The following is a 20,605-nucleotide window of genomic DNA, read 5'->3' on the forward strand; positions in this document are numbered from 1 at the left end:
CTGAATATTAGTAGTTACAATTATAAAATGGATAAGAACTAGTCTCATAACTAGGAGATCTGTCTGGATACATATATAAAAAAGAATTTGTACAAGCTGAAGCTGTGTCTAGATAAAGAACATAGTTCAAATGATCAGATGTTACGGAAAATGTTTTAAATGTAAGAACTGTAAATGTGTCATCCATCTAATTCAGAAATATCACTTTTATTCAACATTAAAATATTTATATAGTATTTTCTCAATATAATTGTTATAAATATGTTTATACCTATTTTCTTTAATGCTTGCGTGGAAAAAAAATCACACTTATACGGTGTATGCTATGAAGGAATGACAATCAGACATAAGAGCCCTTGCACACTGGGGCGGTTTGCAGGCGCTATTGCGCTAATAATAGCCCCTGCAAACCGCCCCGAAAGTGCCGCTGCTTTCATTCCAGTGTGCAAGCCCCGAGGGCTTGCACACTGGAGCGATGCGCTGGCAGGACGGTAAAAAAAGTCCTGCCAGCAGCATCTTCGGAGCGGTGAAGGAGCGGTGTGTATACCGCTCCCTTACCGCTCCTGCCCATTGAAATCAATGGGACGGCGCGGCTATACCGCCGGCAAAGCGCCTCTGCAGAGGCGCTTTGCGGTGGTATTTAACCCTTTCTCGGCCGCTAGCGGGGGGTAAAACCGCCCCGCTAGCGGCCGCATACCGACGGTAAAACGCCGCTAATAATAGCGGCGTTTTACCGCCGACGCCGCCCCCCGCCCCAGTGTGCAAGGGCTCTAATTATAACATACAATATTTTCCCAATATAATAATGCATTTCTTATGTGCAGCAATGAAAAAAGTACATATTTGGTTGACCAGGGATGACTGGATTAAATCATCACCAAGTACAAAATTGCAACTGAAACATACAAACGAAAAAAAAAAGCTTTTCTGAGTTAACATTACTTACAAAATAAGTGTTCAAATAGAAATATTGCGCAAATATTCGAACTAAGAATATTATGATCTTAGTTTGAATATCCCTCATCATATATCAGCAGCATCAGGCTATCGTCACCTTCCAGTGATCCTATCAGCTGTGGATGCTACAGTACCTACATAGAACATTCCACATAGACATGTCAAGCAATATACAACATGCTCTGTGGAGCAGTTGTAAAATTCTCTAATAGCGTAGGTCTTTCCTTTAACAGTGAAAGTTTTTTGGCCATGTTGGACAAATTGGCAAATCTCTCTCGGTGACGTCACTTCTGACCGTGCGTTCCATGCTGGTTTGCTTGGACCAAACCATCCACAGCTGTCAGGATCACTGGTGGTACCTGTGGGACGGCGATGAGAGGCCGATGCTGCTGATATCTATGAAAAGCAATATTTTAACTCCATATTCTGTGGGTGTTTTTAATCCTTGAAAATAAAGTGTTTATTTTAATTCTGCACTTAGGTGGCCCTTCCCTGTTTTCTTCTTATATCTTGATACAGAGGTCCAATACTCTGAGGATGGCAGTCGTCGGTACACAATATAATGCCTTCTAATGGTAAAGGACAACATTTTATGGACTTTGTAAAAAAAAAAAATTTTAACCCCAGTTCCTACCAGTGTGTTTATGTACTAAAGCTAGTCACTCATTCTCCATGCGCCAGAAGATTTCCATTATAAGTATTCTAATTAAAGTGAACCTGTCAGTCAGCAGTTTTAGGGAAACTTTTAATGGTTTTGGGCTGTTGTTATCTCAATTTTTTATAAGATTTTGAAATGTTTTGTATCTTACACATATACTGCAAATTGTGATATTTTTAAAAGAAAGTTGTTCCCTCTTTTCAGGCATGATGTCTATCAAACAAACCTCAAACTGGCGTTTGGAGAGGAATGAGTAGTGGAAGTTAGTCACTGTTCTAATTAATTTGCTTGAATGTGTGACCTTCAGCTTAAAGTGGTGTTCCACCCAAAAAAAAAAACTACATAAAAAATCCTAAAAAAAATACAAAAAAACATTTGGATTTTTTTTTTTTTTTACTTACCTCTAAATGCCTGTTGCTAGGGGGTCCCTCATAGTCTGCCTCTTCCAGTGCCTGGGCTGGTGACATCACTTCCCCCTCGGCACAGGAAGGGCTCAGCTCTGCTCCCTCCCTCCTGTCAATCATCTGGGACCCATTACAGGTCCCAGGAGACCGAGCGGCCAATCACGGCGCACGGCGCCGCTCGCGCATGCGCAGTGGGTACCAGGCTGTGAAGCCACAGCCCGGCGCCCACAGTTGCAATGCCGGCGCCGCTGAACGGAGGGGGAGACGACGGGGCTTTGATCCCCCGCATCGCTGGACCCTGGGACAGGTAAATGTCCAATTAAAAGTCAGCAGCTGCAGTATTTGTAGCTGCTGACTTTTAATGTTTTTTTTTTTTGACTGGACCTCGGGTGGAACTCCTCTTTAAGTTATTGAGTTTGAGAAACAACAGAAACAATATTTCAATTATTTCTAGTCTCTAAACATTAATATGAGCATTATATACTCTGCACAAACATGTTATCTTTTCTAATTAGTGATTGAATGTACAGATCTTCTTTTGCATCAGCGCATTTCTTCTTAAAGCGAAGTACACACTACTAGTTTTTTGTTTTATTGATCAACCCAGCAGGTTAAATGAAAAAATAAAACTAACAGCTCAGAAAGAGCTGCTGTACTAACATATGTTAGTACAGCAATCTCCCCCACTGTGCTATTGTGTTCGGCCGGGGGGGCTGACCACCCCCGCCTTGTTCTGACAGAGGGGACTGCCCCCGCCAGAACACTCTAGACCTTTTGCGGCCATGCATCTTCGACAGAAGCTGGTCGAACAGCCATCTTCTGTCGGTCCAGCTGCTTTACACACGGGCCTGTGTGTACTAGGCTTTAGAAGTGCAACTCCTAAATTAGGAGTGGTACAGATAACTTGGAAGGGCTTGCTATTTTCTCTGAGGCTGATTTAAATAGATCAACCCTCAACTAATCATTGACTAAATTAATGTAGAGATCAAGCCCTTAAAGCCACTATGAATTTACCTGGCCTATTAACTTACTTATCCTCAGTTTGAAAAAATTATGTAGAAAACACTTAAAATTCATGATTTGTTGTATATAATCCTAGCAGAAACTTCTCAACAGCATTTTTCATAAGTTTTTGGAGCCAGTAGAGAGTTTGGAGAATAAGACTACATTCCTTGTTGTTAATTGAAGCCGTAATGGCTTCAAAAGGACTAAGTAAGGTTTATTTTGTACAATGTAACCCAATCCTGGACCTTTTTCTTTTAAAAGCAGGTAAGCAGAGCTTTTTGTTTGGGACCCTGGGTTTGGGAAAGAAATAACAGGACCACTCACTTCCAGGTATTGGGATCAAACAGGGAAGCAATCTGCTGTACCTGGCTCATTCTGATAAAAGGTCAGAAATAGAATCACTTTGGCTTAATGTGAACAGCAGGGTATTTGGGCCTGGAGGGCCTGTCCGTTTCCATGCCACTGACTCATAACAAAATATAACAGCTGTAAATTACATCAAATGAGTCACATTGAGCTAAGATTCAATCACAGGAACTTGAGGGAGACTGTATATTTATTATCCACAGAAAATAAAAGTGGGTGAGAAACCACTAAACTGTTACTTTAGTGTAAAGTACTTGTCATGGAAGAGTGCAATAATATCTTGAGATTCGCTAAATGTACTTTAGGATTATTTTTATCAGTTAAAGAACTGATGTGTGTCAGTATAACTGATGCATTTTACCCTCTCCTCAACTAGATGTCATCTTTTATTGACTAAGCTACGTTAGGAATGCACACCAAAGAAAATGTGATCAGCCACAAAGAAACCTTTGTCTACCTATTATTATTATTTCATTTATTTCAGTGAAAGCAGTGGGATAAATCTTCATGCATAAAGTTTGCATTAATGTTTCTCTGCTATAACATATTATCAGTCTGCATTAACCACTTCAATACAGGGCTTTTCTACACCCTTCCTTCCCAGACCAATTTTTAGCTTTCAGCGCTCTCACGTTTTGAAAATTATTCGGTCATGCTACACTGTACCCAAACCAAATTTCTATCTTTTGTTTTCTCACAAACAGAGCTTTCTTTGGGTGGTATTTAATCACCACTGTTTTTTTTATTTTTTGCAATATAAGTGAAAAAAGGGAGAAATTTTTGAAAAAAAACACTTTTTATTTAGTTTCTAGTTCTCTAATTTTGCAAATAAGTCATTTTTCTTCATAAATTTGGGCCAAAATGTATACTGCTACATATCTTTAGTAAAAAATAACCCAAATTAGTGTATATTATTTGGTCTCTGTGAAAGTTATAGAGTCTACAAGCTATGGTGCAAATCAATGAAAAATGATCACATCTGATCACACCTGATGTACTGAAGGCCTATCTCATTTCTTGAAACCTTAACAAGCCAGGGAAGTACAAATAACCCCCAAATTACCCCTTTTTGGAAAGCAGACATTCCAAGGTATTTAGTAAGAGGCATGGTGAGTTTTTTGAAGTTGTAATTTTTTCCCCACAATTCTTGGGAATTTTTTTTTTTTTTTGCACAAAATTGTCATAATAAGTTATTTCTCTCACACAGCACATGCATACTTGCAATGACACCCCAAAATACATTCTGCTACTCCTCCTGAGTATAGGGATACCACATGTGTGAGACTTTTACACAGCCTGGGCACATACAGAGGTCTAACATCCAAGTAGCACTGTCAGGCATTCTACGAGCATAAATTGCACATCTCATTTGATAACAACCTATCACACTTTTGAAGGCCCTGGAGCACCCGGTCAATGGAAATGCCCACAAAATGACCCCATTTTGGAAAGCTAACACCCCAACGTATAATCTATGAGGCATGATGAGTCTTTTGAACAGTTCATTTTTTTCCAGAAGTTTTTGGAGTATGTGGGAAAAAAATGAAAACACTTTTTTTTATACAAAGTTGTCCATTTATAAAATATTTCCAACACATAGCATGTTCATAGCAAAACTGACACCCCAAAATACATTCTTCTATTCCTCCCGAGTATGGCGATACCACATGTGTGAGATTTTTACACAGCCTGGCCACATACAGAGGCCCAACATTGAAGTAGCACCGTCAGGCGTTCTACATGCATAAATGACACATCTCATTTCTCAACCACCTATTCCAGTTTTGAATACCCTGGAGCACCAGGACAATGGAAACGCCCACAAAATGACCCCATTTTGGAAAGCTAACACCCCAACGTATAATCTATGAGGCATAATAAGTCTTTTGAACGGTTAATTTTTTTCCAGAAGTTTTTGGAAACTGTGGAAAAAAAATGAAAACGCATTTTTTTTTACACAAAGTTGTCCATTTATAAGATATTTCCAACACATAGCATGTACATAGCAAAAATGACACCCCAAAATATATTCTGCTACTCCTCCTGGGTATGGTGATACCAAATGTGTGAGACTTTTACACAGCCTGGCCGCATACAGAGGCCCAACATTGAACTAGCACCTTCAGGCATTCTAGGAGCATAAATTACACATCACATTTCTCAACCACCTATTACACTTTTGAAGGCCCTGGAGCACCAGGACAATGGAAACACCCACAAAATGACCCCATTTTGGAAAGCTAATACCCCAACGTATAATCTATGAGGCATAATGAGTCTTTTGAATGGTTCATTTTTTTTCCTGAAGTTTTTGGAATAAGTGGAAAAATAATGAAAACGCATTTTTTTTATACAAAGTTGTCCATTTATAAGATATTTCCAATACATAGCATGTACATAGCAAAACTGACACCCCAAAATGCATTTTGCTACTCCTCCTGAGTATGGCGATACCACATGTGTTAGACTTTTACACTGCCTGGCCACATACAGAGGCCCAACGTTGAAGTAGCACCGTCAGGCATTCTATAAGCATAAATTACACATGTCATTTCTCAACCACCTATAACGCTTTTGAAGACCCTGGAGCACCAGGACAATGGAAACACCCACAAAATTACCCCGTTTTGGAAAGCTAACACCCCAACGTATAATCTATGAGTCTTTTGAACTGTTAGTTTTTTTCCAGAAGTTTTTGAAAATGTGGGAAAAAAATGAAAACGCATTTTTTTACACAATGTTATTTCCAATATATAGCATGTACATAGCAAAAAGGACACCCCAAAATACATTCTGCTACTCCTCCTGAGTATGGTGATACCACATGTGTGAGACTTTTACACAGCCTGGCCACATACAGAGGACCAACATCCAAGTAGCACTGTCAGGTGTTCTAGGAGCATAAATTACACACATAAATTCCTGCCAATCTATCACATTGTTGAAGGCCCTTCATATTTCTAACACATAGCATGTACTGTACATACCAATTACAAACCAAAATACATTCTGCTGAGCAAAGGGTAAAGAAAAGATTACCTGCGGTTTTAGTAGTGCAGTGGTCCACAGAGGAGAGCATCGGTCCAGGCAGCAGGCAGGAATGTGGACAGCGACAGCAAAACAGGCAGCAGGCAGGAATAGCCAGTACAGGTAGAGATGTTGTCAGCACAGCCAAAGCATTGGTCCAGATAGCAGGCAGGGATGTGGTCAGCAGCAGCAAAAGGATCAAAGGATCGTCCAATGCAACAGGCAGGAATACTGTCCATAGTTAGAACATGCAGCAGGCAGAAGTATGGTCAGCACAGCCAGAGTATTTGTCCAGGGAGCAGGCAGGACCATCAAGCTTAGGGCATCAGTCAGGAATGAATGGGGACCGGGGTAGAGGCTTCTCCCACCCAAATTGCTTTGAAGCCTCCGGACAACCAGACCCTGTTCTGGGAACACAGAAAACCAAAAACTGGTTTTCTGAACTCAGAACACTATTCTGGAGCCCCTCACATATGTGAAACCCCTGTGTAGCAGGGTGAAAGATCAGTCCAAGGGGCAGGCAAAAATATGGTCAACAGGCCGAGGTCAGTGAAGGTACAAGGCAGAAATAGACGGTAGGCAGAGGCATGGTCGATACAGTCCAGGGTCAGTTCACGTAAAAGGCAGAAACATGGCGGATAAACAATGCAGACGGTAGGCAGAGGCATAGTCGAGAAACAGGCCAGCCAGGGTCAGTTCACATGGAAGACAATGATATGGTTGGTTGAGGCAGGGAAATATTCAGAACAGAAATTGAAAACGGGGAAATGGCAGTATTAGAAATATGGGCTAATAGTTTTCGAGAGTATGATATCGCTTGAAGCATTCTCCGATGCAAAGGCCAGGTTGGGAGGGACAGTCGAGACAATGGAAGCTGGTGTCTTTCCTAATTCCCCTTTTAGTGCGCACCCGACTTTTTTTTGGTGTCGTCTTCCTGATCCTATTGGTGGAATATGGTCCAGAAAATGGCGCTCATGTAGTCTGCTGACACAATCGGGGTGAATGCTTTCTGGGGGGGATACTTGTTGGTAGATTAGGGCAGTGACAATGTCTTCAATAAACTTTATGAAGGTGGTGGGAGTTTCCACTGAATTTTGGTAGATGATGAAAGAATTTAAAAGGGTCAAATGAAAAAAGTAAATTACAACTTTTTTGTACCAGAAGAGGGATTTTCGTGTTGAAAGATAGGGCTGCAACATTTGATCATTTAAATCCACCCCCCCCCCCCATGAATTTATTGTACTCGTTGATACAGGAAGGCTTGCGAACGGGACCGCGACTTCTGCAAAGTTCCACCCAGGTGTCATCGTGGGTGGTGGACATGATGTACACATCTTTCCTATCCCTCCACTTCAACGCCAATGCTTCCTCGTTCCTCAAGCTTGTCGATTTACCCCTTTGAATGGTTGTGGTGAGAAGACGCTATGGGAAGCCCTTTCGGTTTTTCCTTGTTGTACCACAGGCCAAAGTTTTTTTTAGGTATAGGTGGCGGAGAAGGGGCAAACTGGTGTATTAGTTGTCCATGTAAATATGATACCCCTTTTGGAGGAGTAAGAATACCAACTCAAGCCGTACCTTGCCCTCTTACTGGGGATATATTGCTTGATTCCCAGCCGGCCTGTAAAATGCACCAGGGATTCGTCCACAGATATGTTTTTGTCAGGGACATAAAGTTCGGCAAACTTCTTGGGAAAAAAATTAATTAGGGGGAGAATTTTATACAGTTTATCAAAGTTTGGATGTTTTCAGGGGGGGCACTGTGAGTTGTCACTGAAATGCAGGAAGCGCATTATAATTTTGTATCAGGACCTGGACATGGCCGATGAAAAAATTGGCATATGGTGGATGGGTTTGGTCGACCAATACTTATGCGTTTCATTTTTTTGTAAGCCCCATGTTGAGAGTTAGGCCTAAAAACAATTTAAGCTCCACCACTGTTAGGGGTCTCCATTCAAAAGGGCGGGCATAGCTGGAGCTGGGGTTGGTTGCAATGAATTGTTGGGCAAAAAGATCGGTTTGGTCCAAAATCAATTTGGGAAAAACCTGCAGTGTTAACCTGCACACCTGGCTGTGTTGTAAAAGGGGTGATCGTGGCTGACCCTGTGGTAGAAGGCAGGCACAATGGGTTTGCCAAGGCATCTGGAAGCTGGGTTTGGGCCCTTATTCTTTGGTGTGCACTTGTACTGGGCCTTTCCTCCTGGGGTCTAGCAGCGCTTGTACTGGGCCTCTCCTCCTGGGGTCTACCGCTGTTGGCACTGCTGGTAGCTGCCTGGTGTCCAGATCGTCTTCTTTTTGGATGGAATGCTTCCTCCTCTGATTCGGATCCTGATGTGCTGCCTTCGGGGGGCTCATATTCCGAATCAGAATCGGAATCAGAACTGAGCGGTGAGAGCTCCCCGTTCTCATCGGTCAGACTGAGTATTGGTATGCCTCTTCTGGGGTGTACACCTTTCTGGACATAGTGGCTGTATGTACTCTGGTGGCGGTTACTCTGGTGGCAGGTACTCTGGTGGCAGGTACTCTGGTGGCAGGTGGTGAGGTGGCTGGTACTCTGGTGAGGTGGCGGGTATTTTGGTGGCAGGTACTCTGGTGGCAGGTGGGGAGGTGGCGGGTACTCTGGTGAGGTGGCGGGTACTCTGGTGGCAGGTACTCTGGTAGCAAGTACTCTGGTGGCAGGTAGTGAGGTGGTGGGTACTCTGGTGAGGTGGTGGGTACTCTGGTGGTGGGTACTCTGGTGGCGGGTACTCTGGTGAGGTGGCAGGTACTCTGGTCTGGTGGCAGGTACTCTGGTGAGGTGGCAGGTACTCTGGTGAGGTGGCAGGTACTCCTGATGGACAGGTTCTAGATGACAGGTACTCCTGATGACAGGTACTAGATGACAGGTCCTCTTTATTTAGGGGGGGCAATCTGGGCACAGTAGTTCATATATAGGGTACTGTAATATGTAACTCACTGTTAGCTGATCTCCTCCTCACAGTGGATTGGTGTATGAAGAGGAGAGCCCAGCAACAGCGGTTACACGCTGTTTTGTTTACAATTAGTGATTGGACACAGCCGGTCACGTGGTAAAGAGTCAATTTCATTGGCTCTTTACCCTGATCGGGGCTGGGCTGTATCCAAGGGAAAAGCCTCAGCCCCCCGGGGCGCGCGCGGTCACCGTGCACGCCGCTACACAAGCAGCTCTGCATAGTGACCAATCACAGCCAGTCACACTGCTTCAGAAATTCCGCCGCCCAGCGCCACCACTCCATTACCCCCATCGGGGAACGGCTGTGTCCCAAGGGACACGCCGAATCCCCTATCGCCACAGCGGTGGAAAGCCGAGGACGTCATATGACGCCCACCCAGGATGGGAGATCCCATCTGTGGCTGGGTACTGAAGTGGTTAAGCAGTTTCTTCATGTAAAAACTATAATGGGTACAAATTACATTTTCTATAAAAAAAAATGTAAAGAAGAATTCTGGTCAAGGACCAGGAAAAAAATTATATCCACATATTGTTAGTTTACATACACTCAACATGCTATAATCCTAAAATAATAATCCCAACCAATAACTGCCAGTAATACATAAGCAATACATTTATATGAAAGCACAGTGGCTTGGTGGTAAGCCACAAAACCACTAGGGGCCTTAGATTGTAAGCTCTTTATGGACATTGACAGATGTGAATGTACAATATACTGTATAAAGCATTGCATACATTGACAGTGCTATATAAATACCTGTAAAAATTGTTTGGGGGGGCGTGGTCTGGACATGGCCAAGTGAGGAAGTGTGTTTACTGAGCTCCCGGCCCTTCTCAGTTTAACCCGGCTTATACCCTTCGGATTTCCCCAGCATGTACTCAGCTGTGAAGCAGAAGAATAAGGGTAGCAAGAAGAAATCACCCAAGTCACAAACTAGCGGTGAAATCCTCAGTTATCTCTCCCACATTCCGGAGGCCTCCCTGGTTTCCAAAATGGTGGATCACGCGAAGCCTCACCCCGAGGGCCTACACTCACAAGAGCCCTCCACCTCTCCTGCAGCCTTGACTACATTGGAGGCCTATTCGGATATCCCAGAGATGTTTCACGCTGATCCCCAGGAGGCACACCATTTGACACTCACTCTGAGAGCTACCCACGAGAGCAGATATTGAGGCCCTCATAGGCAAGCTCGAGGCTGGCCACCTCAAAGAATTGGCCTCCGTTAAACAGGATGTGTGGAAACTCACGGATGAGATGGAGACGGGCGAGTCCGTGGTATCGACCTTAGAGAAACGGATGCTAGCATTGGAGACACAACAGACATTTCAAGCGGCTGCCTTACTCACCCAACAGCTCCATATGAAAGAGATGGAAGATCGGAGTCGGAGAAACAATCTGCGGCTCAGGGGCCTCCCGGAAGCCACAGAAACAGAGGATCTAGCGGAGTCCACCCGAGCCATATTCCATGATATAGCAGGGGATGCATTCCCGGCTAATCTGACCTTCGACCGGATCCATAGGGCCCTGGGCCCCCGCTCCTCTGATGTGAACAAGCCAAGGGACGTGACCTGCCGGGTGCACCATTACCCCCATTAGGAGATCATCTTATGGAAAGCATGGGAGAGGGGAGAAATTTAATTTGATGGCACTCCGCTCCGGATCCTACCTGATCTCTCCAGGGTAATTCTGCTACGGCCAGCTATGTTGAAACTGGTGCTGGAGATGGCCCAACAGATGGGGCTTACTTACCATTGGGGTTTTCCCCTTTCTGTGATCTTCAGGAAGGCTCAGCGGTTCTTTACTCTCTGCACACCTGTGGAACTCCCTGCATTGTTCTCATTCATGGAGACCGACCCGATCGAGGTGCCTGACTTGCTTCAGTTAATGTAGCATTTCCCTGTTCACCCGGCTTGTCGGGGCTGAGGAGATCCCGATCACCTAGACCACAGCGGAGTCGGCAGCACTCACGTATCACCTCATACACAGAAGATCTAATGAATGCTGGAGGAATGGTGAGCTTCTGTATTCTCTGCTTCTTTCTTTTGCTGCCCTTTGCTACACCATCTCCTATGTTACCTCCTATGCCCCATGTTGCTTCCTCACTCTCCAATTTGGCCCCCACAGTTTGCAGTATGCTGCCATAAATGGCCACTCAGTATGTAAGGATGATGTTCCTTGTTCTTTCTAAGATGAACAACCGCTGGGACCAGCTCTGTGAAATGTGGAACTGATCTCTCGTCCCTGCTGAACTCTAGGTATATTATTGCAGACTACGGAGTGGGTGCCCCTTCACTGATACACTCAAGGTCTTTGAGCCTTCATATTTTAGGGATGTGCTGCTAATGCACATCTGCCGTGCATTTACTGTATCTGTCTGCTGTTCAATTTTTTCTTTACTGTGCAATGTTTTGAGACACCCTAAGCAGTGTCTACACTATGAGCTCTAAGCTGTAACTGCATTTATAATATGTCTTAATTTGTTGCGGGGGGGGGGGCGGTGTTCTGGTGGGGGTCAGACGGTACACTTAAACTAAGCTTGTAAAGGTTTTAATGCCTTAATTTTTATTTATGAACTCTGATACCTGACGGCATTCTATGCTGACAGATGCACTTTGACATCTTTTGGGGCCGCCGGCTGGCTCCTCTCTGGCATATCGCTCTCTATATATAGGTTTTTCTCCTAAGCATAGGATGAGACAGCGGGAGCCTTTGGCCCCTCTCCCCATACCTCATATGTAGCCGGGGGGTGGGAATTATGCCCAGCTGAGGGGGGAGGTTATCCTCAGGTGCATAGCCTGCACACGGAGACAGAGAGGTACCTAAGGCCCCCAGGATGGGGACACGACCCTCTGAAGTGTGGGGGCAGTGATATTTTCCCTGTCACAAAGGATTTTAAAGAGGGGATTGATGCACACACCATAGTCCTGGTTGACTGAAAGGAGGCGTTATTCATTAAAGTTGCCAGGTTGGTAAGCTGGCTTAGGTTAGATAGGTGGCACAAAGTATTATGTGCAGTGATGATTGCACGGCATTTTATTTGGGTATAATTGTAGGTCTTATTTCTTACAAGTATACTAATAATGTTGGAGGTTAACTTTTCTCTACATAGTCCTTTCCTTTGGGTTTTTCCTTTTGTGGTATCTTGGTTTGGTTTATGTTTTCTGGGCTGGGTTAGCTGGGAGGGGTCGGGAGTCCCCCTCTCGGGTCAGTCTACCACTTCCCCCCATAGGTTGAAGCACCACCCTCAATACTAGTTGAGGTGTGCTTTTCTGCAAGATTTCCTTGCAATACTTAGCTGAAGCGACAGTAATATATTGTCCCCTTTTTTCTGCTTTACTCTCTTTTGCTGTCTACCGCAGGGGACAGGGGTATGTTGAAATCACCTCCTACAATCAACTGACCCTCTGCAAAATCCAAGAGCACATTCAGTTCCTGTTTTAGAAAGATATCCTGAAGAGCGTTGGGGACATATATAGTGGCCAAGGTCACTCGCGTGTCACCAATGTATCCCTTAATAAACCCGTAATGGCCCTCAGCATCTAGCAAAGCATTGTGACATGTCCAGGGTACTCTGCTCAAAATGAGTATGGAAACACCCTTGGATTTAGTTAGTAGCATGGTATGACACAGGATAGAATCTATTGCTAAGGCATGGAAGGTTGCCCGTTCTGAAGTGAGACATTTTTATTTTTTATAAAAGACTTATCGCAAAGTGTCTCCTGTCTTTTTTACTATTTTTGACACTTTTTTTGTGAATTGGTAGGGGTACAATGTACCTTTACCAATTCACATAGGGGGGAGACCGGGATCTGGGGGTCCCCTTGTTAAAGGGGGCTTCCAGATTCCGATAAGCCCCCCGCCCACAGACCCCCACAACCACCAGGCAAGGGTTGTGGGGATGATGCCCTTGTCCCCATCAACATGGGGACAAGATGCTTTGGGGGCTACTTCAAAGCACCCTCCCCATGTTGAGGGCATGTGGCCTGGTACGGTCTTTTCCTGCAGCCTGCCAGATTGCGTGCTCAAGTAAGGGTCTGGTATGGATTTTGGGGAACCCCTATGCCAATTCTTTTTTATTTTGGCGCATGGTTCCCCTTAAAATCCATACCAGACCTGAAGGGCCCTGTTACGGATTTTGGGGGGACCCCCACACAATTTTTTTTTTTTTTATTTGGTTCGGGGTTCCTCTTAGTATTCATACCAGACCCAAAGGGCCTGGTAATGGACTGGGGGGAACCCATGCCGTTTTTTTCAATGAGTTTTTATCTATATTGCTGAGACCCAACAATTCATTACAGCCGCGATCAGTTTTGACTTTTTTCCTTTAGAAATTTAATTTTGCTGTGGTACTGTTCTAAACACGGAAAAACTGCGCCACTTTACAGGCATACTATAGACACCCCCCAGGCATGATATTTAAAGGAATATTTCATTTTTATCATTATTAAAATCACTGCTCCCAAAAAAACGTTAGTTTTTAAAACTTTTTTTGCATTGATACATGTCCCCTGGGGCAGGACCCGGGTCCCCAAACACTTTTTATGACAATAACTTGCATATAAGCCTTTAAAATGAGCACTTTTGATTTTTCATGTTCGTGTCTCATAGACTTTAACAGTGTTCATGTGTTCGTCCGAAGTTCTGGTGCGAACCTATTTAAGCAGATGCTAGTCTCCCCAAAATGGCCACCTGGAGCCAGCGGATACTATTATAACCCTCAACATTAGTTTTAGTGGATGCAATAATAACCCACAGAACTGGTGTCCTGTGGCCTGGACCTAGCCCTGAGATGACCGTATCATCCATTTTCTGACCCAGGACCTGGACGAGGCTGATCTAGGATGACTGGGGAAGCGGTGAGATGTATCTGATCCACCTCACCATCCATCCATTAGCCCATCTTCAGCTGATATTAATAAATAGGCTGTGTATATATACTAACTGAGTGCCTGGTCTATATGAAATTAAAACCCAGGAGAGATTTATGCACTCTTGGAACTGTATGCATGACTTGCCTTCTCCTAGAGGGAACTATTCTGCTCCTACTGATTGTGTAGCTCATATGAATTTAATCCTTGGAGATTCATGTACTTCCTTGATGCTAAATGGATACTATTAACCCTACAAATCCCGGGATTGGAGTATATATATATATATATATATATATATATATATATATAGACTCTGGACTCTGTGCATCCTGTTATTTACCGTCTAGTGCAGTGGTCTCCAAACTGCGGCCCTGGGGCCAGATGTGGCCCCTTGCTTACCTCTATCCGGCCCTTGGAGCACTATTCCATCCACAACTGACCCTAATTATGGGGCACCATTCTTCCCAATGACACCAGTGGTGGAGCACTATTCCTTCCACAGATACCAACGATGGGGTGCTAGTCTGCCCACTGATATCATCAGTAGGGCACGATTCCTTCCTCTGATACCAACAATAGGGCACTATTCCTTCCACTGATATCAACAGTAGGGCACTATTCCTTCCACTGATGCCAACAAGGGGCACTATTCCTTCCACTGATATTAACAATGGGGCACTATTACTTCCACTGATACCAACAATGGGGCACTATTACTTCCACTGACACTGGGGTATTTTCTACTTCCACTAGCCACAGTCCGGCCCCCCTAAACTCTGAAGGATAGTAAACTGGCCCTTTGATTAGAAAGTTTGGAGACCCCTGGTCTAGTGGAACTGCCGTGTTGCCATTACTCCCCTTTTTTACTAATGCTACCTAATTAGGATCCTATACAGAGAGACTAAGGGGGTGTTATGTCTGTGAGGTGTGTATGTCTGTCTGTGGTGGCCACCTGTGTCCTTGAGACAATTGTCTAATTTTTAGATGTACATGGTGGAGGTTTAGTATTATTACTATATTCAATAATTATTAGTGTTATGTGAAGTTTTCTAATAAAATCATTTTTTACCTTTAATATCGACCATTTCCTCTCTGAAGAATTCTTTTGGGAATTTCTTTTTGTTTCTGTTCTTTTTTTGTATGCAAAAGTTATACCATCTACAAAATAGGGGATAGATTAATGGCATTTTTATTTTTTATTTAATTTTTTTTTTTTTGCGACATTGCAGCCTGACATTTTTGACACTTTTTTGGGAACCAGTGACATTATTACAGTGATCAGTGCTAAAAATAGGCACTGTTATTGTACTAATGGCACTGACAGGGAAGGGGTTAACATCGGGGCGATCAAGGGGTTAAATGTGTTCCCTGTTTGTGATTACTAACTGTATGAGGACTGTGTGACTGGGGAAACGCACAAATCCGTCTTCCGGCTTAGCCGAAAGACGGATCTCATTGTCATCTCCTGACAGAACGGGAATCTGCCTTGTGAGAAATTATTGCGGCGGCCAGCGGACATCGAGCCTGCTGAACCCGCTGGCCAATCGGAGTGCGCCCGCACGCCCACGAAAGATAGTGCACGAATCACCATACTGGTACAGCGATTTGTTCAGCCGAGCCACCTTGCCGCAGTACATCTGTGGCTTTTTTCTCTATTCATACTTACCTAGGTGGATGCAGCATCAGTCCAATGCCTCTGCACTGCAGACTGTCAGTCACAGCTCTCTGCTCATCTACCTCCTCGCTCACTGGAGTGCTGGGCTGTGGCGGGGGCGGAGGGGTCATCTTGGCCTCTCAGTGGCTCGCTGAGACGAGTGTCAGTCCAGGCACCTGGTGGATCCAGGCTTTATTGACGTGATGACGCGGTGCCTGGACTGATATCCATGATGTCAGCAGAGAGCGGACTTCAACCTGCTCTCTGCTGGAAACGGGTCACAGGAGTGCAAAACGAATTTCACTCCTGTGATCCAGAGGAGTAGCCCAGCCAAACAAGCTTTGGCTGGACTTCCCCTTTAACACCCCTCCCAATTGATGGTTGGTCTTTTAAACCCCCCTTTACTGGTAGTTAGTAGCAGTGAGGTTTAACCTCCTCACTGGTGGTTAGTCACAGAGAAGTTTAAACCCCTACTGATGATTAGTGGCAGTGAAGTTTACCCCCTCAATGGAGGTCAGTGGCAGTGTTTATTTACCATTCCCCCTCACTGTGGGTAGTGGCAGTGAAATCTAACCCTCCCCAGCATTGGTGATTACATACGTATGCGTTCATGCGCTGCCCTCTACCCTGAGATCAGGACCTTACAGAGATAAGTACAGTATTTCAGTTTTGAGTGCTGGAATGCAGAGAATAGGAGGCATACAATAGGTGATCATGAAAATATAAGGACAACAAATGCACAGTTGTGCCAATATGAGGTCAACAAACAGTAAATTGTGACAATGTACAGGCACTCTTGGCCCTGCACAGTAAAGAAACCATTTCCATTACATTTGCTAACACATCACCTTGTAATGCTGTGTCACTAATACTAATCTGATACCAGTCACAATCATTACATCTTCTTGTCCGCCTTCAAGCTCAGACTGATAAAATTGTGTTTTCAGTTAAAGCAATCTCTCCTGGATATACTGTATATGCATAAGTCTGCATCTCTCTCGACTGAATTGTATGTGTCACACTCACTTAACTCTTAAGTTGTGGGACACAGGTAGTACAGGTACCAGGCCACTTATTACAACAACAATATGCTGGTGCTCTCACTGGCAGTGCTTCACATTTTTTAAATCTCAGCTCAATTCCTGGATCAGTCTGACCCAGAGCAATGACTGTATTGTGACAAACATTGCTTCTTTATGGATGTCTTTTCTATACTGAGAAAATCGTATGTGTTTTACTAGCCATTTCATTTCTCAAGATTTGTTTCAATTCTTTAACAAAGACATCATGTACATGGTGCTAAAGCCAGTGTCTTTATGCAGCTATCTGGATAAGCATATTCTCAGCAATAGCTTTGGAGACTATACCAAAACCCCACTGGATTGGACAATTGCGGGACCCTGTCTGGAATGTGAACCTTGGGCATTGGGCTTTAATTGGGGTGCATTCCAGACATATGTGTTCTGTGTTAATAAGCCACACAGAATCTTCCAACCAAGTCCAGAGCCATGGCAAAGCCTCTGGTGTAACCCAGTCTCTGAAGTCTCATTTATAAGCAGACCATATGGGTCGAGCATCAGGAGCTACTAAATTTATTTTGGGTGACTTTTTTTTATACCTTTTTTCTTTTGGTCTCTGGAAAAGGTTAATACCCTGAGCAATTAAATTCTGCATCAGTAGTTGGAGCTTTGTGCACTCCTTGCTCTGTTCCTGCCTTTCATTTTGGGGTAGCATCTTCCCACCATTGCTCCTATTCACAATAGACTTCACCTTAAACTTCCTCTGCTCTCAGCAGCTGGTGTGTGAGTACTCAAGGTACTGGTGTTCTCAATTAAGTGGTCTCTGTTAAGCAGTGCAACATGTCGGATCTCAAGCGCAAGATGAGCAGTTCCTCTGTATAGGGCCTCTCCAGCTAATGATCCACTAACAGTTATGGGGCAGCCTGCAATCATCCTCCTCATGGATCTGATGAACTGTACTATTGTCCCCTGCTTGAGTCTTTACACTACTTGGAGCCTTCCTTAGCTCTGTTAGGTGTGGCCAACTTCTCAGCCTTATCTAGCGAAATGTTTTCAGCAGGTATGCATTTATTGCAATGTTGATTGCTGACTTTGAACACAGAGGTTGTATGTGTACTAGACATGTGCACTTACAAAAAATATGTTCGTTTTTGTTTCATTCTTTTTTTGCTTTTTTCGGAAATTCGAAAATTCGGAAATTCAACAATTTGGAAATTCAGATTTTCACATTTCTGAATTTCGAATTTTCGAATTTCACATTTACGAATTTTCAAATTTCTGAATTTTCAAATTTCCGAATTTTACGAATTTTCGAACTTCCAAATTCCGAATTTCCGAATTTTCACATTTCCGAAGTTTTACATTTCTGAATTTTCAAATTTCTGAATTTTCAAAATTTCAGAATTTTCAAATTTTCGAATTTCTGAATTTTGAAATTTCCAAATTTTCGGAATTCGAAAATTCGGAAATTCAAAAATTCGAAAATCTGGAAAAAAGAAAGAAAATCAGTAAAATTCGAAATAATAACTAACTAATAATAACTAACTATTAAATTATAGGTATTGGAATTTCCTTTCAAACTTGGCTGTTTGTGAACATAACGAAGACGAATTTATCTGAAGTTACAAATTATCAGAAATAACAAATGCCGCAACTAAACAAATGGAATGGAACATAATAATAAATAATAATAAAAAGGTTTTGTTAATTATTAACAGCCAAATTTGAAAGGAAATTCCAATACCTATAATTTAATAGTTATTATTAGTTAGTTATTATTTCAGGTTTTTGAATTTTTGGTATTTTCATTCTTTTTGAATGTTCAGATTTTCAAATTTCTAAATTTTCATATTCCCTAATTTCAAATTTCCAAAATTTCCAATTTCCAAAATTTCAAATTTCCAAAATTCTGAATTTCCAAAATTCTGAATTTCCAAAATTCCGAATTTCCAAAATTTCCAATTTCCAAATTCTAATTTTCGAACTTTCCAATTTCCAAAATTTTCACATATCTGTCATTTTCCAATTTCCAAATTTAGAGTTCCGAAATTTAGAATTTCCGAATTTCCGAAATTTCGGAAATTCAGAATTCTCGAATTTCCAAAATTTCGAATTTCCAAAATTCTGAATTCCGAAAATTCAGAATTTAAGAAATTTCCAAAATTTAGATTTTTCGGAAATTTGGAAATTTGAAAATTTGAAATTCGGAAATTCAAAATTTCGGAATATGAAAAATTCGGAAATTTAGAAATGTCAGAATTAACGAATTTGTCAAAATTCGTTAAAAAAACGAATTTGGAACTAAACAAATTGCACATGTCTAATGTGTACTTCAAAGTCTTCACCTCCAGAATCATTGTCTGACATACCCACAATTGTAGCAGACTCCAAGCCTTCTGCTGTGTAGACTATCTGGTGAAGAGCCTCACATGATACTCTGAGTATCTGTGGAAGCAGACTTAAAAAATAAAAACATAACAGTTTTTGTTGACACAGCATGTATCACCTTGAAAAAGGAAGAGCAGAATTTAGCTTGTTCTAATGCTGTTGCTAGACTAGGATCCAAGAGAGACTCCATAAATATAATTAGCTTTTCGGTACACGTCTTACTTGAAGGCGTTCTTTATGGAAAGGATAAATTTCCTGCTAAGTTACATACACCTCTGAAACATATTTTAGACCAATATCTATTAGAATTTTTTTCATAAATGGTTCATTCCCACTTTTGATTCGGCAGTGTCCTGCCTCAATGCACTGATCATTCCTGCTAAGTGTGCACCATTGTTTAAAGACCACAATGATAAACATTTTGGAAAACTCTTTCAAAATCCTTGTCCCTGCATTGCAATCCCAGCTACATGCAGTTCATACTGCACTGACAGCTACTGCATGTTTTAGTGAAGAAAATATCCAAAGAACTATTTAAAAAATAGTACTTTAGTACTTTACTAAAACATGGAGATCAGCTTTAAAATATTATATTAAAGCAAAAACTTTTATATGGTCTTATTAAAATCTCAAGTATCTTCCCGACTATAGAAGTTAAACTGAGTGGTCTGTAGTTACTTGGTAAAGACCTGGATCCCTTTTTAACCACTTGCCGACCGCTGCATGCCGATATACATCGGCACAATGGCAGCGGTGGGCAAAATGGGCGTACCTGTACGGTCCCCTTAAATGGCGGGGCTTGCAGTCGCGCGCGAGCCCGCCCACCGTGTACATCGTGACTCGATGTCCACCGGTCTCCCGGCGATCGTGTCACCGGAGCCGCAGAACGGGAAACTGCCTATGTAACCAAGGCATTTTCCGTTCTGCCCTGTCATCGGGAGCAGTGATCGCTGTCATGTGAGTTCAAGCCCATCCCCCCACACAGTTAGAATCACTCCCTAGGACACATTTAACCCCTTCATCGCCCCCTAGTGGTTAACCTAGTTACCCTAGTGGTTAACCCCTTCCCTGCCAGTGTCATTTACACAGTAATCAGTGCATTTTTATAGCACTGATTGCTGTATAAATGACAATGGTCCCAAAATAGTGGTCCCTAAACTGAGGCAAAAAATTGGGTTTTTTTATATATTTTTGGGGATATTTATTATAGCAAAAAGTAAAAAATAATGTTTTTTTTTTCAAAATTGTCGCTCTTTTTTTGTTTATAGAGCAAAAAATTAAAAACGC

The sequence above is a fragment of the Aquarana catesbeiana genome, linkage group LG01 (genome assembly GCF_042186555.1).
Source record: "Aquarana catesbeiana isolate 2022-GZ linkage group LG01, ASM4218655v1, whole genome shotgun sequence".
NCBI classification, from domain to species: domain Eukaryota; kingdom Metazoa; phylum Chordata; class Amphibia; order Anura; family Ranidae; genus Aquarana; species Aquarana catesbeiana.